Consider the following 26862-nt stretch of genomic DNA (forward strand, 5'->3'; position numbering starts at 1 on the left):
AAAAAACTAGCCGTGTGACCTTGGGCAAGTCGCTTAACCCCAATTGCCCTCCAAGAGAGGGTTGAGAAGAAAAGATGTTTCTAGTGATAAGAATGTTAAAAAAAAAAAAAAGAAAAGAAAAAGAGATCTATTAAGCATTGTTTTAAATGTACAGAAGTAAACAGAAAGAAGTCCAGAAAAAAGCACAAACAAGAATTTATTGTATGCTTAAAAGGAAATTCAAACTGTGCACAAGAGATATTCATCACTTCATGTACAATTCTCTTTTTCTTTTCTACTTTGTATATGGAAATGCTCATCCTATTTGATATCTATTAAGATTAGGATAAAATTTTTTAAACTATTTTTGCAAAAATTAAGGCTAACTTTTAGAAATTAATTTTTTTTAAAAAGCAATTATGGACTATAGAAATTGCCCCCAAATAACCAATAATAGATATGCAAACCAAAAATAGAAAAGATGACAAAATATGGGAATAGTAAATGTTGGAAGAATTATGGAAACACGCATGAACACAATGTTGGCAGATCTGTAAATTAATCCAAACATTCTAGAAAGCAATTTGGAAATATTAAACAATCAACAACACTGATTAAGCATTTTGTGCCAACCACTATGCTAGACATTGAGGATACAAGTAGAAAACATGAAAAGAATCCCTACTCTCAAAAAGTTTATATTCTAATGAGGAAGGCAACAAATACATACTGTGTATACACATATACACATGCATATACATACGTGTGTGACACGGCTTCTAAATAGCTATGGCTGGATCTGAACTCAGGTTTTTCTGGTCCCAAGTCAGTGCTCCCTATCTACTACACCAGATGCTTCTAAAGATGTCTAGAGGCTATCCAGTTTGAAATGTCCAATTATGGGGCTGTGGAAAGTTCAAGGAAGAGATTAGAGCAAAACATAAAGATCTGTGAAGATCTACGCAGAGGTGACAGTTATATCCATGAGACTTGGTGTGTGTGTGCGTGCGTGCACACACGTGTGTCACACAAAAACGAAGAGGAGAACCTGGGACAAAACCAGAGGGAATATTCACAGTTTGGGAGAACTTATGAGTCAGCAAAGCAGGCAGAGGAGGAACAGTCAGAGAAGACTATCACAGAGAAAAGTATCACAAAATCCCAAAGAGAAGGGAATGGTCAGAAACATTCAATGCAAGAGGTAAGTGGGAAATAATAAGGACTGAGCAAAGACCATCCAATGTGGCGAGCAAGGGATTGCTGGTAACTTTGAAGGGAGTAGTTTCAGCTGACAGTCAATGATCGAGAAAGACTGAGGAGTGAGAGGAGAGGTAACAAGTACAAACGAACTTTCCGAGCAGTGTGGCCACTAAAAGGAAGAGAGTTAGGGGATGGCAGAATCTAGGAAACAGTTTTGGGTTTGGGGGAGGCGGGTGTAAGATGGGAAAGATCTAGGCATGTCTGAAGGCAATAGGGAAGGAACTGGCCATGTAAGGAGAGATCAAAGACTCAGGAGAGAGGGACTGACTAAAGACGCAAACTGTTAGAAGCAGGCTGGCTTTGGCTAACAAAGGATGCTGAGGAAGTGACAAAAACGCCCATGCCCTTAGCCCTAGATACCCCACTACTAAGCATGCTGACAATGAAGGTCGGTGGTAAAAAGAAAGGTCAGAGATATTCCGAAATACTTACACAAGCACTTTTTGTAGTAGCCAAGAGACGGAAAGAAAGAAGGGGCCTATGAACTGGGGAAGAGCTAAGTAAGTGGTGATGAGTGAATGTAATATGATGAATACAGAGAAGCATAGGAAGGCCCCAGGCCTGAGTGGGCTCAGTGGCAGAATTCTCCCCTGACACGTGGGAGGCTATTCCCAGTCCATGGGCCATCTGGCCACTGGATGGAACAGAGAATAGAGAGCTGGGTGTGGGGTCAGGAAGATCTGAGTTCAAATCCTGACTCGTGAACTTTCGAGCTATGTGATCCTGGGAAAGTCACTAAAAGTCTCTGAAACTCAGCTCCTTCATGTGTATAATGAGGGGGTCAGATTTGAAAGCTGTTATGGTCCCTTTCAGCTTTAAATCTATGAGCCTATAAACAGATGCCAAGTAAAAAGAAGCCAAGAAAAGATTCACAACGTAAATGGAAATGACAAAACAATAACCGACTGAATATTATAAAATTATAATAAAAAAGAGATATGAAGCACCAGTCTTCCCTGCCTTTGCAGAGGCAGGGTACAATGGGTGTGGAGTACGTCACATAAATGTCAGACTTTTTTGATATGTTAGTTAGCTTTGCACAACTATTTCTTCTTCTTCTTATGTCACCTTTTTCATAAGGAATGACTCTCTAGGAGAGAGAAGGTAAAGGCATGTGTTGGGAAATGTAGGGGACATTAAAACAAAAGCTGTCAATAAAAATTTATAAAAATAAAGTGTCTTTAAAAAAAAAGAAGTAGGGGGCAGCTAGGTGGCACAGTGAATAGAGCACAAGCCCTGGAGTCAGGAGGACCTGAATTCAAATCCGGTCCCAGACACTTAACACTTACTAGCCCTTGGGTAAGTCACTTAACCCCAATTGCCTTGCCTTCCCCCTCCAAAAAGCAAACAAACAAAAAAAGAAGTAATGGAACATCCACAAAATAACAACAGGAAGATGCCAATATATGTGTAATTAAACATATACATATAGACATGCAGAAGCCTGCTGAACTTCTAAATAAAGTAGCTTCACCATCTTTTCTTTTCAACAAAGCCAGTAGAATAACTTCAGGGACTAAAGATGATAACAAAGATCTACTCTAAAGAAAAGCTCCCAAAAAGAATGTAGTCCCTTTGGGCTTCTTGTACAAACAGTATATTCAACTTGATTCAGTTCAACAAGCATTTGATAAGTGCCTAATAATGAAATTAATAATAGATAACATTCATAAAGAGCTTTACAGATTTCAAAGTACTGTCCATATGTAATCTCTTGAGAGTCTCACTACTCTGTGGAAGTAGGTATTATTATCCTTCTTGTACAGAAGAGGAAACAGGTTAAGTGCCTTTTCCAAGGTCTCACAGCTAGTAAGAACTGAGAAAGGAGCCCACTTCAGATCTTCCTCATGTCAAGTTCAATGCTTTATTTATGATGTGTCAGACCCTGTGCTGAGTGCTAGAGATACAGACAAACTAAATCATGCCGGCTTTCAATCAGCTTACATTTTACTGGGCACAAACAACATATATACACATGAGGCACCTAGGCAGCACAGAGGATGGAATGTTAAGGGTGCTGGAGTTGGGAAACCCTACAGTGGAATCCTGACCCAGACACTCACTTAACTTCTCTCAATCTCAATTTCCTCATCTGTGATATGAGAATGATAATGTAACTCCTAAGATTGTTCTAAGGATTAAATGAGATAAAATATGTAAAATGATTTGCAAACATTAAAGCCCCACATAAATGCTATACAAATTAATGCAAAAATCATTACAGGTAGCGTCAATAATTTGACCTTATCCCACTAAATTAGCTTTTCTTAAATCACAAATGTGAAAGGCAGCTTAATCTAAAAAAACCAGTACAAAAATTTGCTTTCATGATATTTTATCTCTGAATCATTTAGTCTTAATAACTTTCATTTATGCTCCTAAGCTGATTGGTCCGAAGTTCTCTTTTTTATGAAGACAAAGAAAAAAAAATTTTTAAGGAGAAAAAAACTAATTTAGAAATTAATAACAAGTTGCAGTCAAGAAAAAGGGACAGATAAATCTACCTCCAAGATCTATCAATCAACAAAATAAGACAACTTCTCACAAATTTACTCATGGCATCCAAAAGAATAATGAAGCAATATCAGTAGTATTTCAAAATAGAGAATATATCAAAGGAGGAGGTCAACTCCTGGCCTGAACCTTAGAGAGTGAGAGAAAGAGAGAGAGGGTGTGTGTCTGTGTGTGTGTGTGTGTGTGTGTGTGTGTGTGCGCGTGTGTGTGTGTCTGTGTCTGTGTGTGTGTGTGTGTGTGTGTGTGAATCCAGCTCTTCATGGCTTTTAACTAATTACAGTATTGAAAATAAATGATAAATTATACAAGAGATAATAAGTCTACCAAATTTGATTATGACACCTGTTAGCTTTTAGATAGAATCGGGTCAACTTCTCTTCACAGTCTCATACTTAGCTTAAAATAGTTTTTTTTTAAAGGGATGTTTTACCTGCTATCAGAATCTGATGCTATTTCCTTTCTCCCTCCAAAGCGGATCTGGCACTGCACACATACACACACAAAAAAAAAGTCGTTTACATTAATGGTTGAGATAAGACATTTTAAATCAGTCCATCAATAAACATTTAATAAGCGCCTACTATGAGCTAGATGCTCTCAAAGAACTCATAGTCTAACGGAGGAGAAAACATGCAAACAACTATGTACAATTTTGAGGGGGAAATGAGAAGAGGGCACAGGAAGGACAAATTCAGATGCTGAATCAGAATCTTGCTATACTTTAGCTATTATCACAAGACTAAAAAGTCAACAAGCAAACTGGCCCTCAGCTTATCTTTTAAACAAAGCAAGAAAAAGTTCATCCTTTTTTTTTTTAAAGCAATCAGGGTTAAGTAACTTGCTCAAGGTTACACGGCCAGTTAGTTATTTTTGTGTGGGTGCCGAGTATCTGAGGCTGGAACCAATCCAGGCCTCCCAACCCTGGGGCCGGTGCTCTTCCTCACTGCGCCACCTGGCCGCCCCAAAAGTTCATCTTTTAAAAAGGAACAAGGAAACACATCACCCACTTATTGTTAAAGGGCTACTAGAAAGTTCCTGAACTAACTGGGTGGTGAACCTTCTGGGCCCCCATAACTCACAGAGACTGTCTACTACTGAGGGCTGAGTCAGTGGAGGAATACCTACTTACACACATCAACACAAGGACAACTGCTTGACACTGAAGACAATATAATTGCACAGTCTCACTAATGTAGGTTTTCTTCCTACCTGTTTAACAGCGTCCAGCAGCCGCTCTAGTAGAAACTGTCTTTTGGTATCATTGCTCTGTGATCCTAAAATTCAACAAAATTACATTAATTTTATGTATCAGACATATATTATGACTTAACATATCATAGTACATGGTTTTCCCGACTGAAGTGATCATCTCTGAAAACAATCCTAAACCCACACACATTACTCTTTCTAAGGATAACCAATATTCCCCAAATTTCTTAAATATCACTTAAGATTAACTCCTAAAAGGTACAAGTCAAGTCAACATGCATTTACTAAGCACCTACTATATTCCAAGCAGAACTGACATAACATGCTTAAAATGCAATGTCATATAGAAAAAGTGACCCAAAAACTATTAGCCTTTTACACACTACTATCTGCGACTTACCAAAGGTAGGCATGCATTTACAGACTTAAACTCTAACCTGATGACGTGTTCCCTACTGGCTTTCTCACTCAAGTCCCTGAAACACCTTTTGAACATCTGTGTCTATAAATAAAGTCTGCTCCTTAAAGAGCTGAAAGTTTGGTTTGTGCTATTCTTTACCTAACAGAAATAAAGAAGTTTTTCTTTCTTTTCCCTATTACTATACTCAGAAAGTCAGTTTGCCCTTTGAGCAATGCCAGTTTGAAACTCAGCATGGTATTCTGAATTTTCTTATTACTTTAAGATAGATGGGAACTAAATCAAGTGCATAATTAAATCTATTATAGTATGATGGAATTTGGGGGTACAAACTATATGCGGTTTAAATAAATCATGTATATTTAGCCTGTAAGAGGTAAAATACATTACAGCACCTCTTCTAGGGTCTCTCTGACATGACTCCCCTTTTAACCTTTCCAAACTGTTAAGCCCTTAAATTCTGACTCTCATTTCCTCCCTCCAGTCCAAAGTCAAATAACTCCCTTTAGAAAATAACTCCAGTCTCTGAACAAAGTGCTTTCCATGTGGGACAAGTCTTCCTCTTATGATTTGATTAATAGCTGCTATATTCTTAGCCAACTCACCAATTGGGTTCTGACCCTAAAACTCCCATTTTCTGTCTTTGTCCTATTTTCATATATACTTCTTAAGCCTATGACTTCCATCAGTACTTTCTGTACCCTCTCCCCATATCCTTTTTTAATCTGTAGAATCACCTTTGCAAGATCTCTTCAATATGCTCCTTCTCTCTTCTGACACTGCTACCACAATAGTGAAAGCCCTCATGACTTACTTCACACCTGGATTACTGGTGAGGCTGCCCGCTGAGAGTCTCTATGCACTTCAATTCATCCTCAATTCAGCCACTAAAGTGTTCTTCCTTAAGTGTAGGTCCAACCATGTCACCACACACACACACACGCACGCACACGCACACACACACACACGCACACACACACACACACACACACACACACACACACAGAGCAACCTCCAGTGAGTTCCTATTATCCCCAGGAGGGGGTCATCTCCAGTCGTTCTGATTGATATCTTGCCCACTGGACCCAGATGGTTCCAGAGGAGTGAAGCTGATGACTTTGCACTCCTCTCCCTCACTACAAGGGTAAAAACGACAATAACAACATTACCTCCAAGAGAAAATACAAGATGCTATTCAGGATCCAAAGCCCTTCATAACCCAGCCCCCTCCTCCCTTTCCAGTCTCCTTACAGCTTACTCCTCTCCAAATGCCCTTAGATCTAGTGACGCTGGCCTCCTGGCTGCTCCACAAACAAGATACTCCATACCTCAGCTCTGGACATTCTCTCTGGTTGTCCCCCATGATTGAAACACTCTCTCTCCTCAGCTCCAACGATTGACCTCTCTGCCTTCCTTTAAGTCCAACTAAAACCCCACCTTCCACAGGAAGCCTTCCCCAACTCCCCTAATTCCACTGCCTTTACTTCCTTATTTATTCTGTACACAGCTTGCTTGTCCGTATGTCGTCTCCTCTATCAGAGGCAGGAACTGTCATTTGCCTCTTTTTGTATCCCCAGAACTTAGCACAGCGCCTAGCACATAGTAGTCACTTGATAAATGCTTATCGATTGATTGATTAAAACAGATCAATCTTTGGTGTGAAGTTAACTCTGAAGCCCCAATTACCTGTACTCCCTTATACCAAAATAAGTTTCCCTGGGCCATTCTGGGATACCACTAAAGAGAAATGTGCCACAAAACTAACACTCTCACCTTCTCCCAAGGAGACTTTAAAAAGAACTTCTGTATCTGACATACGAACAGAAAAATAATTCTCCAACTGCTAAATTCTTATTTATCCTTTACTCAATAACAAAGTTAACAGCAAAGATCAAACTGTAAGCCACACTGAACTCTGCCCTCTGTTCTCTAGTTTCTGAGTGAAGTCACATGAAAATGAATTTCTAGTACTTTTAAAAAAGCCACCCACAAGGAGTATCTGGTCAATGAAGGAGATCAGGGGTCCTGATCTTCAGGGTCCTTAACCCCATAAATTTCTATTGCTGATATATTATTCATGTAAGTCCAGCCCCATGAAGTGATCCACACTTGTTCAATTATACCAAAGGAAACAGTGATTCTGTGCTAGAGACAAGCAACCATTTTAAACTCCTGAGATGGGCACTATTCTTCCTAAGCCCACAGTATGTGTTTAATGCTTGTTGAATTGAACCCAACCAGTTGTTTTTTTAACACGAATGTAATCTGGAAGCAAGCTTAAAATATAACAGAAGGCCCAATAATATGCTCAAAGCACTGAAGAAAGCCTAAATAAATAAAAATGCAGTATCTTTAAGAGCCTTCATCAAAGCAAGAATTTATTGTGCTACACAGATACGATTTCAAACATGATTCCTGCTTAAAATCCTCCCCAATGTCTAACCTGGTGTAGAATTGACTTTGGGTTCCTGGGGGCTTTGCCGGTAAAGTACAAGCTGTTACAGATTCTAATATTCTGGAAAGGCCCTAAGCATAGACTAGGAAAGGACTGTGTATGGCTTCTGAGAACCAACCTGGCTGAGATATTCATCACCAGCACATTAACCACTTCATCGTATATTCTTGGACCTTAGCAACCTATGGAATAAAGAAAAATGCAAATGGCCCTAAATCCTAGGCAGTCTTTTCTACTCCTGCAGTGCCAGTGTCAAAGGGACTGAAAAGGGAGGAGAAAATGCTAAGAATTACACAGTTTTTAAACGATCTATAAATATTAACAATTATTGGTAGTCTAAATATAACAGTCCAGTAGACATACTTCACCATGTCAATCTTGTCATTCTTACTATAAAAGAAATTAGAAGACAAAAAGTTGTGACTAAATGAAAGGATAGGTCCTATGACTTCACACAAAGAAACTAATAGAGAGTGATGTTGTCTTTAATTATGCATCCAAAGTCAACAAGAAACATCTCATGTTCCACTGCTCATGATTAATATTTACAAAACGAATACTATGAAGATGACAGCTTACATGCTAACATCTGTTGCAAAGGATAAGACAGTTGAAAAATTCTAGAAAGATCCTCCAGAGTAAACCAATATATACTTTAATACCCAGAGATTTTAAATGCAAAGATGGATATAGGAGAGGACAGAAAAAAATGTCAGAAAATGTGGCTTGGAAATAAGATATAACAGAGCCCAAAGACTTACAGTCTGCCATTATAATAATAAGTAACATTTATGTAGCACTTTAAGGTTTACAAAGCACAGTACACAAATACATATATGCATGTACACCTGCATAACAGGATGTTCCAAAAGTTTTAAGGTCTAAGGATTGGCACTAATACTTTTGGAATTGGGTGTGTGAGTGTGTGTGTGTTGATATGAGTGCATGTGTGTTTGTGTATAATATACCACTTTGTGAGGCAGATGTTATTATTATCCCCATTGTACATCTGAAAGAGATGAGGTGACTTGCCCACGGCCACTCGGCTCATCAGTGTCTGAGGCCAGAATCAGATTCAGGTTTTCCTAACTCCAGACCCAAGACTAGTCACTATACTACCCAGCTGCTTCAACGTATACAAAGGCCTGAATGCAGAAATTTGTCTCGCTTGACCACACATATCTGCAATCTTTTTTTCTTTTTACCTTTTTTTTTTTTTTGGTAAAAGCCTGTCTTTTCTGTCATACCTTCAAAGATGTCCTCAATACCCATACAGATTGTGCTCCTAAAGATTTTATGAGGTGTGACAAGAAGAAAGAGGGATAGGGATATGATAGCATGGGAGAAAAGAAAAATAAAAGCATTTTTTAATGTACGTAAGAAAACAAAAAGCCAGAAATAATCATAGAAAAGCAAGACATCTGTGAAAGTTACATGTTGAATTTACTATATATTTTGAAAGAAAAGCAACCTGTGCCTAATAGAGATTTGTAGTTTCATACATATTCCTCTTTTTCTGTTCTGCTATGTATACATATTAAATTAATATGTGCTTACATATATGAGTAAAAAGGTTCATCTTCATTGGTGTTTATGCTCAGATTTAAAATTAAATAAAACCAAAAGCTATGTATACAGGGACTATATATCTATCATTAATATATCCCTCAAGAAGAAACTCTGAAAGTACAAGAAATGGCTAACCTCAAATCTCACCACAAAAAAAAAAAAAAAGAAAAGAAAACTAAGAGGCAGGAATTGATTCTTCTATTATATGAGTGACTGACTTCTAAGCAGGGCGTCCAATTTACAGACAAGCCATTATCTTGTAAAAGCAAAAATTAAAATCAAAACTGAATTAGGAGAAACAACAATGAAGGGCTACACCTGGAAATTAAGGCAACCCCAACCTATTCTCCAACCAATATGGAAAATGGGTCAAAAATAATTTTTTTTCAGTCACAGATACTGTCGGTTTATCACCATTTCCTAAGGAAGTTCAAATGATCCATCACCACACCAGAGAATCCAAAGGAATCTAAAAACCACCTCAGCAAGCATGGAGAATGGCAACCAAAGGCAGCCCGAGTTTGACATATGAACTCCTCCAGAAAATCTTACAGAAGAGGATGAAGGCATAGCATGAGTCATGTCGCCTTAGAGAACCGTGAGAAGCAAAGCAAATGCACAGAACACTCTAATTCAGCCAGATTATTCCAAAGGCATTTTAAGGGTTAAACTGGCAGGACAGCCACAGTCAAAAAAAATGTAAAAGATCTATCAGGGTGACTTTTAGAAACTCCCTTCCTCTCCCACTGACCACCTAACCACCACGTCTGAACTCTAACGTAACTGTCTCCAATACAGAGAACAAAGAGATGTAGAGGATGTAGAGAATGGGAGAAGAGACACCATCCAAAAAGAAAAAAAAGATGGAATAAACTGGAGTAGTTGCAATATACTCTGAAGAATCTCATTCTGAATATAACAAAATTCTGAGGCTTTTGAGGAAACAATATTGGTTCAAGACATCTGAGAGGGGAGATACTATACGTGGAAAAAATCAGGAACTCATCATCAAAAAAAAGATTACTCAGAAAATATCAAGAATTACCAAGCCATAAACTTATTTTCCCCTATCTGCAACATCTTTTTTGACCACAGTATCTGCACAAGAATTGAGGACGTTCCCAATGAAGGCTTTCACAAATATACAGCTGATTGAAAAATAAAAAAGTCACTTGGTACTTGCTCTTCATTCTCTAGGGTAAAATTTTGCCTTAAAATATCTCCTCCAATAAATTGTCTCCCATGAATATGTTAAAAATCATACAAGATTCCTTGAAAGCCTTAACTACAAAAATAACTCTCTGACAACCCTCTAAGTACTAATAACAATTTTAACACAAAATATGAAGACATATGTTCACCCAAGGTGTCTGCATTGTCATGAATGATGTCTGGCACAGAATCCAATTAAAGGGAAGCCCCCTACAGACACTGAGGTGCTGTAGACACTCCTTTTTTTTAGATGACATTGTGCTGCCTTGCCCTGGGACACTGCAGACCCTCCTAAACCAAAGGTACAATCATTTGGAAGAGTACAGAATTACTGTCCACAGATGAAAAACCAAGTCGATAATGTCAACTGTCCAGACATTATTAGATTGAATAGAAAATCGATAGAGATATTTATCAGAAGGTCTATAACTAGCAAGGAACAACCAAGGCTTTAAGTCAAAGTGGGAAATAGAGCAAAAAAATTTTTTGCTTCCTTCAGCAAAGTAGCAAAAAAGGTAAATAAAGAAAGCTTGAGCTCAGATTCAGGGGCAGGGAACCTGTAGCCATGGCCTCAAAGGCACAAGTGACCCTCTAGGTCCTCAAGTGAGGCACTTTGACTGAATCCAAACTTCAGCCCACCCTGGTTAGCTGAAAAGCAAGAAAAAGATTTGGGCTTTTAGTGGCTACCGGGGCTGTGAACTCAAGTCTATATTCAATCTTTCCATACAAACCATGCACCTCTATTCCCCACTACAGTTTCCTCTTCCCCCCCTCCTTTCCAATTAAATGAGCTTCTTCTCCATAGGCTGTAACACTTCCTCCTAACCACAGGTAAATAATAATCCCTTTGCTACCTTTTCTTGGGAACCCGGAATAAGAGCCCCATTAAGTACTCTCAGGTACAGTGGAAAGAATATGAGACCCTAAATCCTGGGGGTTGGATTACATGACCTCCAAGGTCCTTTCCAATTCTGAAATTCTCTCTAAATTACTATAGTAACACTCAACAAATGTCTTAATTACTTTTACATTAGAGTCATATTATGAATTTAAAACTTAATTCAAAAAAATTTTTTTGAAGGATTCAAGGGGGAATTTTAGGATTGTTTTTCCCAGGTGGTGCTGGTTGCCTGAAGAAATTTCTCTGTCAATCAGTACCTGTATCTCAAACAAATGCTATAGATGGCAAATGACCTGATACCAGAACGTAAGAAATTGAATAGTAATTTTAATAACCTTAAGCTTCTCCCTGAAACAAGGGCTCATCTTTTTAACAATGATTTCAGTGATGCTGCATAACTGAGAATCACGGAATAAAAACAGGGAATATGTCAAGATCTGGCACTTTGTTGGTATAAGAATTCTCTCTACTGTCTAATAAGAGCCCTGAGACCATCTAATTGAAATTGTCATGTTACAGATAGGGAAACAAGTTTAGAGAATTTCAGTGATTAGACCAATGTCACAAAGAGAGTAATCATCAGAGGTGAAATCTGAACTCATGTATTCTTGGTTCCAAGTCTGCAGTATGATGGATTCAAATCCCACCTCAACTAACTTCCTACCTGTGAGGCTTCTGCAAAGGTGCCTTTCTTTGATCCTTAGTTTCCTCATCAGCAAAATGAAGGGATCAAACTAGATGATTTCTGAGGTTTCTTTCAGCTCTAAATCTATCGCCTTCCAAAGGGTTTACTGGCACATCAAAAAATAAGCACGCCAAATAGAATACCATGATACCCAAAGAATGAAGTTTAAATCACAAATGAAGAATAACCAATGGATAGCCTATGTATTCAATTGGTATCTCATATAATGTCAAGTTATCCAGAAAAAGGTCCCAGCACTTTGAACCCCTCCTCAAGCAGATTTATAGGAGGACATGAACAAATTAAAAATTAGAAGGCATTGCTAGCTTTCAATATGTACCACATGAAGGAGTACCCACATTAAGAGAATTCAAAGTATCTAGAAGCAACAACAGAGGATTCCTGCAACTGTCACTCTAATGGAAGCAGCAACTGGTCAGCAATATTAAAAAAAAAAAAAACAGATAAGAAAAAAATCAGTAAACCTTCAGATCAAGAAAAAAAAATATGGGCTTGTTTGTGTTTTATGCATTTTTAAAATACATACACCTGCTATCATAGCCAAACTAACTCAGTTGGGAAGGCATTAGAGTACAAATCTAAAATTCCCTGGTTTGATTATGGATATCAACAGTTATACTTTTTTAGATTGTGGACATATAATGGCCCTTCCAACTCTAAGATTCTTTGACTAATGTTTATTACATAAGAAAAAAAGTATCACAAAGGGTGTTTTTCTTCACACATCAATGAAAAGTCACAACAATGAAAATCCTTCAGCTGATTCCCAGGGCTGACTACTTTAAATCACGGTTACACTGGAAAGAGGCCTGGATTTGGAATCGGAGGAAGGATCTCGGTTTGAATCCTGCTTCTGTTACTTATGACCTGTGAGGCTGGGAGCAAGTGACTTATCATCTCTAGGCCTGTTTTTCTCAGCTGTTACATGAGGAAGTTAGATGAGATGATCTCTTAGGGCCCCTTAAATTTCTAAGTCTATGATCTCTGATCCTCGATGGCACTGACAACAGAACATTGGGAAGCTAGAAGGTGAATCGATGGCATTTCTAGGCTTATCACTGGTAGAATCAGACAGTGAATTGAAAGCTTATGAACCCTGCTCTGTTGAATAGATGCAGAGAACTAGCAAGAAGTATTATGGTGTTATGCACTATAGCAGGGCCGAGACAGTGAGAAAGCCTCCTCCCCACAACACAGCAGAGAAGAGCGCTGGATATTACATACTGGCTTGTGAGCACATATAAAGTTCTATTGAAGAACAGATTCTGAAGCTATCCAGGACCTCACTGTCATTATGGGATTACAGATTTAGAGAAAGAGAAGGGATCTTGTAAGTCAATGAACTACTCTGGAACCAAAGGACTTGGGTTCAAAATCTGCCTCTTATATTAACTATCTATGCAACCATAAGTCATTTAATTTCTCCAGAATGCCAATTTCCCCATTATAAAATGAGAGGACTAGATAAGATGGCCTCTGAGGTTCCTTGCAGTTATGGAACCATGACTCTCTGAACTCCTATATTTTACAGATGGCAATCTGAGGCCCAGAGAGATGGAGTGATTTATCCAAGGTCACACAGGAAAACGACAAAACTCAAATACAAACCCCGTATCTCTATAAATCCATCACTCTTCCCATGGTACCACAACTCAGATAGAATAGGTAACTTCCTGATGGGAAGTCATAAAAATCCACCAAAATATAAGAACTGCAAGCAATGCCAAGAAACAACCCTAAGAATCTTTAAAAAATGATGAAATGTCAAATACAACTTGAAAACAGGCAACAGCAAGTAAGTCATTTCAACGTTTTTCTGCCCTGAAAAGCTTAGTTCCTTCCTACTTATCCTATCATCAAGTAATTGTGGTGAACAACTGTAATCATTAGGATTTCAGTGTTCAAACTCACTGTCACTGATCAATATTTAATTCTTATTTTCTATCCTAGCATATCATGTACTACTTTTATTGTTGTAAGTAAGTGATGAACTCATCACTTTCCTTGTTTTTTTATGAAAACATACCATTAAGGGCAAAATCATGCTTAAGGATGTTATCTTGGCTAATTTCAGGTCCCTTTCCATTAATTCTTCACTCTTACGTCATAACACTCTTACTGAGATTTCACAGTCCATGCCAAGGAGAAAATAAAAATGTCCTAAAAAGTTCAGAACTTCCATTGGAATATGCAAATGCTATTCAAATGTGCACAAGAAGAGAAGGACAGAACAATGAATTCACTCAAGTTCAAAACTCAGGAAATGAAAACTACGTTTTCACCTAGTGAATTTCATAAGTTATTTCACCTGTACTTTTCCCTCCTCTGTCCATGAAATGGATAAAAGTAATCTATCCTCAGAGGGTTTCTATGCATAGTAATTATTAGTTAAATGAGTGTAAAGTATATTAAAATATAAATATCAAATTACACAAGACTGAAAAATTATTTAAGGATCTGGGACTACCAATTTCTCTATATTATCTTGTTTGTTGACGTCATCATCTCCCATGGGTTCCATTATCATCTCTAAGCAGATGATTTTAGATCTATTTAACCAGTCCTAACCTCTCTCCTGACCTCCACGCTTAAACCACCAAAAAGCTTACTGGACATCTTGAACTGACTTGTCCTGTAACCAACTCAAATATAACATGCCCAAAACAGAACTCATTTTCTTTCCCACAAACTATCCCTTCTTCTCAACTTCCTTATTACTGCTGAGAGCCCCACTATCCTCTCAGTCTGCTAGGCTCAGTGTTATTCTTGCCTTCTCACTTGCACTCACCCTCCACATCCAGTTTGTGGAAAAGTTTTGCTGTTTTTACCTTCACAATATCACTCCTATATATGCCCTTGTCTCTGACTCATAGAGCTACCACTTTACCCCCTCATTATCACATGCCTGGACAACTGCAAAAGACTTCTGGATGAGCTCCGGCCTCAAGTCTCTCCCCACATGAAGCCATCCTGCATTCTAGCAAAATGCCATCCTCCATGCAAGCCAAAGTGGTCTTCCTAAAATGCCGATCAGACCATGGTAACCTGCCTCCCCACCATCACCACCAGTGGCTCACTATTACCTCCAGAATCAAATATAAAATCTTTTGTTTGTCTTTTAAAGACCCCTACAACCTGACCCTCCTCCTGCTTTCCAGTTTTATACTTTATTCTCCTCCCTTTACTATTATATCAATCTTCTTACTGTTCCCCAAACTGTATCTCAATTCCATGCTTCAGTGGCTATGCCTGAAGCCTGGAATGCTCTCCCTCTTCATTTCTGCTTCCAGGCTTCTCTGGCTTCCTTCAAAATCCAACTCAAATCCTACCTTCTACAGAGGCCTTTCCAAATTTCCCCCACAGCTGGGACCTTCCCTCCCATTTGCCCTGTGTATATTTGTTTACATGCTCTTTCTCCCATTAGAATGGGAGCGTCTTGAGGACAGAAACCATGTTTTTGACTTTATACCCCCAGTTCTTGCTCAGTATCTGGCTTAATAAATGCATGTTGACAGACATGAGAAATAAATGAAACCCAATATTTCTTAACCTTAAGAGAAAGATTCAAATATTTCTACACATCAGAGTCTTAAAAATGAGCTTTATTTTGTGTGACATGGATCATCAAGGCCTTTTCCACTGGAGCAGAAAGAACAGATCTGCAGGTCTTGAACTCTAGGTTACCCTTTCACCATTTATGTGACATTGTACAAGTCACCTAATTTTTCTGAGCCTCAGTTTCCTGTTCTATAACTATAACCTATAACTCACAGGAGTGTTTTGAAGAAAGTACTTTCAAAATGTGAACTATTACTAATACTGGGAATGACTGTGGACTGTCGAGATCTTCAGCTCAAAATGAGTTTCACCACCACCGGTGAGGATGGAGGGTTAAATTCTTTACATTTAATTTTACAATCCAGAATCCTTGATTAACAATGTTACTAGTGCCAGATCAGTGTTTCTGGTCTTCTATCGTCAATAAAGTCTGAAAAGTACCCTGGGTTTCCCCTTACAACAATATCAGTGTTCTCTCTCCAAACCTGTCATGGTCTGAGGAAAAGAACACTTTCGATCTCCAATTTTTTTCAAAGAACTTTTTTTGTTTTGGGTCTTTGGGGATTTTTCTTGCTGTTCGTTTGTTTGTTTTTTTCCTTAGGTTAATGATATTCTTTGCTTTATGTTTGGGATGATCAGATCAACTTAGTCAATTTTCTTTTTCTCCAATACTCTACTATAGTCAGTTCTGTTCACCAATGTCAAATAATAGCAGAGTGTTAAGGGTCCAAACTGGGATGTTTAATACTATTACCTTTCCTACCAGAGTCTCTTGGCTGAGTGAAAGTAATGGAAACTTTCATTAGTGTAAAAACTTTGATACTCAAAATAACGTCAAGAAGAAAAGCATTATCAACTTCATTTTATACATAATAAAAGGGAGGCTCAGAGGGCTTAAATTCCACTTTAAACAAGTCAAGTCTGAGATAACCGATTTCCAGCAGATAATGGTGATTCAAGACTGGAGTTCAGGGAAGAAATAAGGATTAAATATGGGAGTCATCTACAGAAATCATCAAATCCACAGGAGTTGATGAGATGACCAAAAAAAAAAAAAAAAAGAAGGGTGAGAAGAAGGCAGGGAGCCCAGGGCCCAGGATGGAGCCCTGGGATACACATATGCTTGGAAAGTGAGACAGATGATGATCCCACAAAGGAGAGTGAGAACAAGTGGTCAGATTGGTAGGAGAAGAACCAGAGAAAGCTGTCACCAAAACTGAGGGAGGAGAAGGGACTTGTGAGAGTATCCTATTCAAAGATACAGGTGTATGGGGAAGCTCCTTGTTAACTCCTCTTCCCAGAGCTCCCCAAGTCAGGCCAATAAACCAAGTCCTTTCTGTGTAGGGTCCTATCAGATTATGTAGATGTGAAACAAGTCAGAATTCCTTGGCACTATGGGAACACTTCAATATTTCTCAAAGCAGAGGAGTCCCTATGCTCACATCTAAGACACCTATAATTGCTTCCCCAAACTCCTTTAAACACAACCAACTCCAGAAAAGAAAGGCAAGGAGCCCCCTAAAGAACTGCTTTGACTACAACACTTAAAAAATCTGGAGCAGGGATGGATAGGTGGCGAAGTGAATAGGGCACAGGTCCTGGAGTCAGGAGGACCCGAGTTCAAATCTGGCCTCAGACACTTAACACTTACTAGCCATGTGACCTTGGGCAAGTCACTTAACCCCAATTGTGCTGCCCTCCAAAAAAAAAAAAAGGCAAAAAAAAGTCTGACGCAGATGATTCTTCACTATTTATTTTAATAAATAAAGTATAAATTTCTGGTCCTGATACTCAAAGCCCTCTACAATCAGAATCCAATCTATCTTTCCAATGTTATTTCATGCCACTCCATGTATCCTAACTTACATCCAAACTAAACTACTCCCCATTCCAATTCTCATTGTGCCCTCTACCATATTCTTGCCTTTGGTCCTACTGTCCCCGGGGCCAGGAATGGACTTCTCCTCTACCCCTGAAACACACAGTCAGTCAACAAGGATTCATTACATGCTTACTATGTGCCGCACATGGGTAAGGGAGGTACAAAGAAAAAGCAAAAACAGTTCCTGCCCTAAGGGAACTTATATTCTAATGAGGGAAGGCAATAAGTAAGGTAAGGTTCATAAAAGATACAGAGTAGAAAGGAGGTATTGGGGGGAAAAGGGAAGCCTTATTCTGGGAAGGGAGAGGGGAAATGTAAAGACAAGATCTAGAAAGGCCTCCGGCAGAAGTGGGTATTTGAACTGAGTCTTAAAGGAAAACAAAGATTACAAGGATGAGGTGGGGAGGGAGAGCATTCTAGGCAGGGGGGCACTCAGAGATGACAGAAAGAACTCACCTGGTGTGTAAGAATGGCAAATGTGCCAGCATGGCTATTTGTTTGGCCAGAGATAAGTAAATGACAAACAAAGGACTTTAGATTTTATCCGAAGAGAGTCAAAACAGAGAAACAAAACTATAAATAAATTTTTTTAGTGAATAATGATGCAAAAAATTTAAATAAAATCTACTTTATCCTAGAAGTAATAGGAAACATTGTAGTATACTGAGTGAAAAAATGGGTTGACAGGATCAGACCAACACACCCACAAAGATTGTTGTCTCTCCCTCCAAGTCACAGCTCAAGTGCTATCTCCTCTACAAAATCACTGGAAGGCCTCCTAGCTAAAAGTGAACTCCCTCCTCCATTTTTTATGTTATTTTTGCCCTATTCTTTGCATTTATGAGAAAGCTGTCCTAGATGGTCCCTGAAGCTCCTTCCAGGTCTAAGTCTACAATCACACTCATCAGAATTTTATTTGGGTAGACATCTATTCTCTCCATTAGAATTGCAAATTCCCTGAAATTAATAAATCTGTGTAATACCTGTCTTGTGTTTCATGTGTAGTACACAGAAGGTATTAAATCAATGCTTGTTGATATGAATCAGAACCATGCCAGGTGCTGTATTCCACATGAGGCCTGGTTAAACTCCAGTTCACTCTAATCTCCCTTCTCTGCACACTTACTGGAATTATTTTCTCTTTTACACAAACTGTCTTAATGCTAAATGGCAACAAATCCAAGTCATATAAGATGAATAATATTTGTATCATACTGCCCAAATTAAAGTACACATCTGTCCTTTTAGTAAACTACAGAAAATGAAAAATGGCAAGGAATCATGCTATTAGGCAGCAATGTATTTTGGGCAATCTAGTACAATGTTGTCATTTTACAAATAAAAAAACTGAGGCCAACAGAGGCTAGATGACTTGTCCAAGGTACCAGGGCTCAGATGTGGGGTTCAAACTCATGTCATCTTGGTCATGGTCATGTGACCCACAAGCATCAGAAGCCAGATCTGAACCAAGCTGTCCTGGTTCCGAGTCTGTCTGCCCCATGCTACCTCTAGCACACAGATACGCACACAGCGAACACTTTAAACAAATGATAGAGTACTTCAGCTTACAAAAGGTTTTCATATTTGTTATCTCATCTTATTTGACGGTATGCCCATAAAACAGGAAGCATAAGAAGCAAAATTCAGGACTTGAATGCAAGATTACTCAAACCCAGCTCCCTCCAGTTCCATAATCAATCACCTCTGCCATTGTTCTTGGATGAGATGTGTTAATCTACTCCCCAGTGGCTACACTCAACACCCCTGTAATTTTCTAAACCAAAATACCCCTCCACAGCCACCATTCTCTTATATGTGTAGTCTACTCCTTGAGGGCAGTCACTGTCTGCTTTTGTATTTGTATCCCCAGTGTTCAGGATGGTGCTTGGCACATAGTAATACTATCAAATGAGATAATATTTGTAAAGCACTTAGCACAGTGCCTATGACACACAGTAGGCACTTAAATAAAGGGAGGTCCCCTCCCCAGGGAACATTCATTCATTCAAGCCAAGGTCTTTTGATGTCAAGTTCAAGATTTTTCCACTACTCCCCACAATATGACATATACTTGTTAAGCAGTTAATGCAGGGTACCCATGTCCTTCCTACTACTGTTAAGGAATGAAACAGTCATATTCAACCACTGTCTTTAGAAAAGCAATCCTCAAGCTCACAAAGAGATCTTTTCTTCAATGTACTATAATATACATATCTTAGAACCTAAATGTTGATAATCACAGTTCCTCCAAATCCATGGAATTACCTGAGCAACCATTTGCCCCACACTTATGGACACATCCTGCCCATTCATGCCCATAACAGCATTTAAGTATGACTTAAGTGTGAAAGCTTTGATTATGAAATGTGATTTTAATAATGAAGTCAATACAGAAACAAAATCAATCTACTAATTTTTCAGCTCAGTCTTGGACATTAATTAAAGTGGTTCTAAAAGAATACATCTCTCATAGTTACTACCAGTTCCACAAATACTGCTCTTAAAAGAAAAGAGTAAAATGCATAAAAACTTAAGAAAAAAACAAAACACTTCACTGAGGAAATCAGACAGCCCTTAAAAATGACTGCATTAAAAAAAGAGGGGGAAATGCATTGGTCCATTGATCTTGCTAAATTAATGCTTCACTTAACCTCTCAGAGCTTATCAAGAGTTATCTATAGACTTCTTTAGAAAGTTATAGGAAGTAAACCGATATCATCAGCCTTAAGGACAAAAATCAGAAAATAAACATACATGTGAAGGCAAAGGAGATAACTTTTTTTTTAATCTGATCCCAGATCAGCTGGGGCAAATTGGTGACACACAGTTGTTTCCCTGAGTCACTCCCATCTCCAGACATACAAACGCTCAGGAATGACTTAGCAACAAAATAATAGCAAAATCCTCCACAGTTCAAGAATAGCAGAGACTGGCCAACCCAAGGCACCAAACCTAGAGCCAAGCCAAAAACAGAGCAAAATTAGCCTCCCACTCCTCCACACAAGCCAAGAACCCCAGAGCTCAATCCTAAGGAATGAGGATGACAAAAAAGTAGGGAGGAAAGGAAAGTGCCAAACTTTAGGCAACTAGTGAGGGGTAGTTGGGAAGTGGTCGGCTGCTGAGATTGTTAGAGCTGGGTTAAGGAAATGTGACTGAACAATCAGATTGCCCAAAAAGCAATGACTTCAGAGAGAAGGAGGGACAGAAGAACAAGTAAGAAAAACATCAGCCTAGGCAATCAAGGAACTGGGAGATTGGGAGTACCTGCGAAGAAGCAGGGGGTGAAAAAACTAGGGTGCACTGGGGAGTAGGGGTGTCAGAGACAACAGGAAGGGATCAAAGAACAGGAGGCAGACAACAGAAGTGACTATGGAGCAGAGGAAGGAACAAACAGGGAAGGACTGAGAAAGAGAGGGGCAGCAGCCTGGGGAGCAGGGCTGGACAGACAACCTGCAGGGATGGACAAAGGCAGTAAATGACTAGAGGGGAAGGGGTGTAAAAGCATGGGGTCAGATGATAGGGAAGGGGATGAAGGCGGGAGGACCACAGAGTGGAAGGCTTGGAAATCAGGGAGTTAGAAGACGGGGAGGAGGCTGGGGAGTTGGGGGGCAGCTGTACCTGAGAAGTAGGGAGTAAACATGCGGTGGGGGGAGCACGGGGCAAAAGAGGTAAACGTGCTGGGAGCCTGGAGAGCAAAGGGGTCAAGTACCCAAGGGACCTCGGAAACAGGAGGCAGATAACTGGGAAGGCGCTGGAGATTAGGAGGGTCAGAAAAGAAGGGGGGTGAAACGGGAGGGGGAGGGGTCGGACAATCAGGGGCCCTGAAGGGAAGGGGAGGGGAAGCGGGGGGAGGAGGGGTCGGGGAAGCAAGGGGCCAGACCGGGAGGAGGCTGGGGACGAGGGGGTCAGAGGGTAGAAGCCCAGGAGGGACATGAGGAGGCCATGGGGGGCAGGGGGGTGGGTGGGATGCCTGAGCTCCGTCGGACAAGCGGGGCTGGGAGGCTGACCGTCAGATAACTGAAGGGCCCTGGGGAGCAAGCAGCGGACCACCCGGGAGCTCTGGGGACGGCGGATGGGGGTCACGGACTAGGGGGCCCCTAGGAAGCTGGGCTGCAGACCACTAGGACACCAGTGAGTCAGAGGGCCTAAGGAGGAGCCTCAGGGGGACATCGGACGTGTGCGGGTCCTGGGGCGCAGGGGTCAGACAGGTGGGAGTCCTAAGGCGCAAGGATCCGCCCCCGGGGGGTCCGGAGGTCAGATCCCCGGGGAGTCCAGGGAGCAAGGGCTGAGCCGCCCCGGGGATCGGGGAGCAGGTGACTGGTACAGGAGGAGCGAGAGGCAGGAGCCAGTAACAGCGGAGGGGCCGCAAGGGGTGGTCCGGCCCCGGCCCCCGGGACCCAGGTGGAAGGGCAGCACGGGGCGGGCCCGCCACTCACCGCCCCCCCTGCCATGTGACCTCCGGACCCCCCGGGGGCGGATCCTGGGGGGGGGGGGGGGGGGGGGGGGGGAGGGGGGAGGCGGGGGAGAGAGACGGAGACACTCGGCGCGCCAGCCCCGCCCCGGAAGTGAAGTGCCGCCGGCTGCAGGCCCCGCCCTCTGACCCGGAATGTAAACAACCCCTTCGAGACTCCCGGGAGCCCCCCTGGGCTCGAGGCAGCACCTTGGGTTCGGCCTCTTCCTGCTCCCTGGGGTGTCGGAGGCAAGTGACCGAGGGGACTCGGGGGGAGGGGGGGGTGGAGAGATCTCCGAGCACGAAAAAGTGGGAGAGGGGCGTCTAACCTCTCGCTCAGGGCAGGAGTGGGAGGAGAGGGAGAGGGCGGGGAAGGTTTCCTGGGGGTAAATCTAGGGAAGCAGCCTCTGGGCCGTGGGGTTGGGGGAAGAGGAGTAGAAGGAGAGGGGCCTCCTGGGGCCTTTGGAGGAACTCGAGGCTGGAGGAAGCCACGTTAATTCCCCGAATTAATTTCTTAGGTAATTGCTACATTAATCGGGCCGAAAGTAGTGAAAGGCTGGGGGTAGGGGAATGGCTGAAAGTTACCTTCCGATTTAGCAAGCGTGGCTACTAGTATGCGCCTGCTGTGTGCAGAGCTCGAGTTAGACCCCACGGCAGATACTTAGACTTTAGGAAGGATCCACACCTTCAGTGTTACAGATCACGACCCGTCCTGAGTCTCATCCTGAGCCACCCAGCCGCTCTGATGATGAACTCTTGTGACATTGCACGGATACAAATGTTGCAAGCCAAGGATCCGTCATTCGTCCCCTTCACCGTATGACAGAACAGAACCACATTTTTTTCTGGTCATACATTTCTTTAATGACATCCTTTATGCTCCTCCTCTTACACAATTTTTTGGTGTTGTGTTAAGCTTGTTCACACCCACCACATATTTTCCCAATTAACCTTTCTACTTTAATTCTTTAGAAATTGTGGTATTGTAACACAGCTTCGTGGCATCTTGGGAAGAATATCAATGTAAAAGAGTAAAACTTTGTTTCAGGGAGAAGTTTGGAGTCATTAAAGGCAGATGGTTTCCCAAAGGCCATTCAGCCCACTTTCTTTTTCAGTTCTGAACCACTGAGGTATATACAGAACCTGTCCAAGATATGTCTACTGAAGAACAAATCCTATGGGTCATCCATTCAACTACATATAATAGCCTAGACAATAGGCATTCATCTACTTGTTGTGCCCAGTGTTGATAGAGTAGATTCTTTTGAGAAATTGTGAGTCTCATTTAGGTGATGAATCTTTAGATATGATACCATCCCTATCCTAATGAAACTTACAGTCTAGTAGTTAAAGAATTTCCCTGAGGCATTGACTTCTTCAGGAAATTGTAATTATAGAGCCTAGATCTGTAAAGGAAAGTTTAGCATCTCCCCATTTCCAGCACTCTTACACACTTCTATCACATTAAGCTATTTCAAACAGTTCTGACCATGTCACTGCTTTTCTCAAAGACTTTAAAAATTTTTTTAAATTAGAGACAGAGTCAGAGCATATTTGCTCCACTCATCCAGCACACCTCTTCAACCTAGAAAATGGACTATATGGGAAAGCCAGAAAAAATCACAGTGAGTCATTTTTGCAGTCTAGAGCAGCCTAAGAACATAGGGAGGTCTGTAGACACTGGGTGGGGGCTGGCCAGGACACAGTGCAGGGACAGCAGAGACAGCAGTAGAGAGTATTCTAGGGCCCAGGGACAGTAAAGGGGCTAAGGGTGAACACCAGGCTTGGAAGCACCAGGGCAGGAAGAAATCCCGGATGCCCTTGAACCAGGCCTAGGAACAGGATTGAGTACCAGCGGGTAGCTTTGTCAACCATTACCCAGTTACAGTTCACTATTTCAGGGAAAAGAAGAGGGGTCACAATCCAGAGGGACTTGAGATGTGTAACAAGCAAGGGACAGGTTCTAAAAATCTTGGGCCCTGAACCCAAGAACAGAGGGAAAACTCACCCTTTGCTAATCTTTAAACTAACCTTTAGTCGCACACATAAACCTGCAGTGGAGTAACCAGAGCAGTAAACCAACACCAAAGGTTAGTTCAGTCACTCTGAACCTGCCAGAAAATCTTAGAAGGTTAACGTAACAGCAGCCTATTGAAACAAGCCCACCACTCAAACCTCTATCAGGAATCTACAGAACTCTTGCCTGGTGGGCCAACTTCTCTCCCGATCATAACAGCTTGGAAGCACTAAGCACCAAATCCTGCAGGCCCTCAAACTAAACTGTGAAAACAGCAGAAAGTTATAAAAAGACAGAAACTTGGACCACATGGGCCCCCCCCAGAAGGGAGCAGAGCCCAACCCAACACTATTTGGGATTTTTCTCTTGAGAGTGGACCTTCTTAGGGTTTTTACCTAGTAATAGAATCTCTGGATCAGAGAGTAGAGACTTATGTGTGAACTCCACTTTATCCTCTATCTTCTATGTACAAAACTCTCCCCTATCAGACTGTGAGCTCCTTGAGAGCAGGGGCTGGTTTTTTGTTGTTGTTGGATTTGGGAGGATTTGGGGGAGACTTAGCACGGTGCCTGGCACATAAATTCTTAATAAATGCTTTTTGACTGACAACTTTTTAGTCATTTTATTTGCATAATTCCAAACAGTTTTCCAAAATGGTTTTGCTGATTGGTCACCAAGAGAGCACTAACATCCATCTTCTCACAACACTTCCATTGTTGACTACTCCCATCTTTTATCATCTTTGCCATTTTGCTATTGGTGAAACCTCCTAAGGGCTGTTTTGATTAGCATTTCTCTAATTATTCGTGATTTGAAGCATTCTTTAGTATGGTTATTAACAGTTTATAATTGTTTCCTCAAAGATTTTCAATAGCTTTCTCTTTCCTGCAGAAAGAGTCCCAGACTAAAAAGTATGGAAACCTGCCACTAACTTTCCGTGTGACCTTGAAATAAATCATTTGCCCTCCCTGGGCCTTAATTTCCTGTTATGAAAAGGAAGCAGTTCAAATAAAAGATCTCAAAGTGCCATTCTAGCTCGAAGACTCCACGAATCTTTAAATCCAAATTCCTTAGCCAACCATCAAAGGATGCCCTTCTCTGACCCCAGTACATCTTTCCAACCTAATTTCTCACAATTCAGCTATACTGAGGCCAAACTTGACTGCTCATTGTCTTGCCACATCTTAGTTTATATAATTCTTGTCTTACTGAAACAACTCCCTATTCCCTTATTCTACCTATCCAGATTCATTCTTCATGAAAATTGATTGCCCCAACTAGAAGTTATCTCTCCCTCTTCTGAATACATATAGTTCTCTGAATAACTTATATTTTGCCTTTTTATTAGTTATTTGTATTGTCTTATCTTCTTTAATAGGCTATATGCTCCTTTGGGGCAACATGATTTTAGTGGAAAGAATACTGGATCTGAAGTCAGCCATTGCTCTAACACTATTTATGAGTCCCCATTTCTCTATCTAAAAAATGGGTCTAATAGTATTTGTAGTATCTGTCTCATACGGATGTTGTGAGAAAAGCAGTTTTATAAAACTATTGTATACTTTTTATATTATAATCTTCATAATCTGGTTTCTTCTGGAAAAATTTTTTCCAGTTTTGGGGGTTTTGTGTGCTTTTTTTTTTTTTTACATTACTCTTCTCCATGCATTCCCCAAGCCAGCTACATTGCCATAGTTGCTACTCCTATGTCCATGGCTTCTACTGACTGTCTCCCCATGTTCCATCCCCTTATGTCTGCCTCTTAGTTTCCCTGGCTTGCTTCAAGACTTAGTTCAGATCTTACCTTTTGCAGGAAACCTTTTCCAGTCCTATAGTTGATAGTGCCTTGCTTTCTCACATTACCTGCCATTTACTCTCATATATTTCATATACTGAATTTTTTATATTTCCTCCATTAGAATCAATGCCCCTTGAGGACAAAGACTATTTTTACCCAGCATTTTGTATCCCCAGCATTTATCAGTGGCCTGCACATAGTAAATGCTTGTTTATTGACTGACCAACGGATTGCATTTTCTATTGTAGTTACCTTCGTTTATCAACTGTTGGTAACTCTCAGTATATTGAACTGTAAGCCCCCTGAGTTCAGGGACTGAGTCTTAACTTTACGTCCTTTAAGCCTGGCACAGTGCTCTGCACTTAATGTTTATTTGACTAATCGGTCAACTAATAGGTCTTTGTTAAATGAACCATTATTTTAAACAATTATTTTACTCCCTTTTTGTAAAATCTGAGGATCAGGCAAATGAAACCCAAGAGCTTAATCACAGACTATTAGGTATCAGAGACTGGACTAAAATGCAGTCCTGTTGACTCATGCTGTAGTTCCTCTTCCACTACACAGCATTACACATTCATTAGGCCTTTTCTATTGTATGTGTCATAGCATGAATCACTAGAAGCCCTAAGGTAGGCACACTTATACAAGTAAACATTTAGAGCACTGGCTGACAAACTGACCTATACAAAAGCTGATGATGGGACTAGATTTGGTCCTTGGGCTGTACATTTTTATACAAATGGAGGTGAACCTGTGTTCTCAAAAATCTTTGTTAAGACCTTTCCAGCTGGATAGGGCTTTAAAGTATGGTCTTATCAATAGAAGAGGTTCATCACAGAGTAATGAATTCTTCAACCACAGCCATTTGCAGAGACCATCTACTAAGGTAGGGATTCTTAATCTGGAGTCTATGAAATTGGATTGGGGAAAA

General features: G+C 40.6%; 1 protein-coding gene across 6 annotated transcripts in view; it reads right to left on the reverse strand.

Annotated features, from left to right (window-relative positions):
* SNX29 (sorting nexin 29) overlaps positions 1 to 23009 on the reverse strand; it is a 691881-nt gene extending 668872 nt beyond the window's left edge. The window contains exons 1-3 of one of the 6 annotated variants that reach the window (XM_069086196.1): positions 22799 to 23009; positions 4963 to 5027; positions 4184 to 4236 (exon numbers count right to left, since the gene is read on the reverse strand). The gene's annotated coding sequence lies outside the window, so the exon portion shown is untranslated. Of the gene's footprint in view, positions 1 to 4183; positions 4237 to 4962; positions 5028 to 6708; positions 6729 to 7153; positions 7174 to 22698 lie in introns of those variants that run through there. The other 5 variants (XM_069086188.1, XM_069086239.1, XM_069086248.1 and 2 more) reach the window with 5 other exon arrangements.
* Positions 23010 to 26862: the final 3853 nt, after the last annotated feature.

This window comes from Petaurus breviceps, unplaced genomic scaffold, assembly GCF_028583685.1.
Source record: "Petaurus breviceps papuanus isolate PSGF00001 unplaced genomic scaffold, PetGlider_PUasm1.0 118, whole genome shotgun sequence".
Taxonomy (NCBI): domain Eukaryota; kingdom Metazoa; phylum Chordata; class Mammalia; order Diprotodontia; family Petauridae; genus Petaurus; species Petaurus breviceps.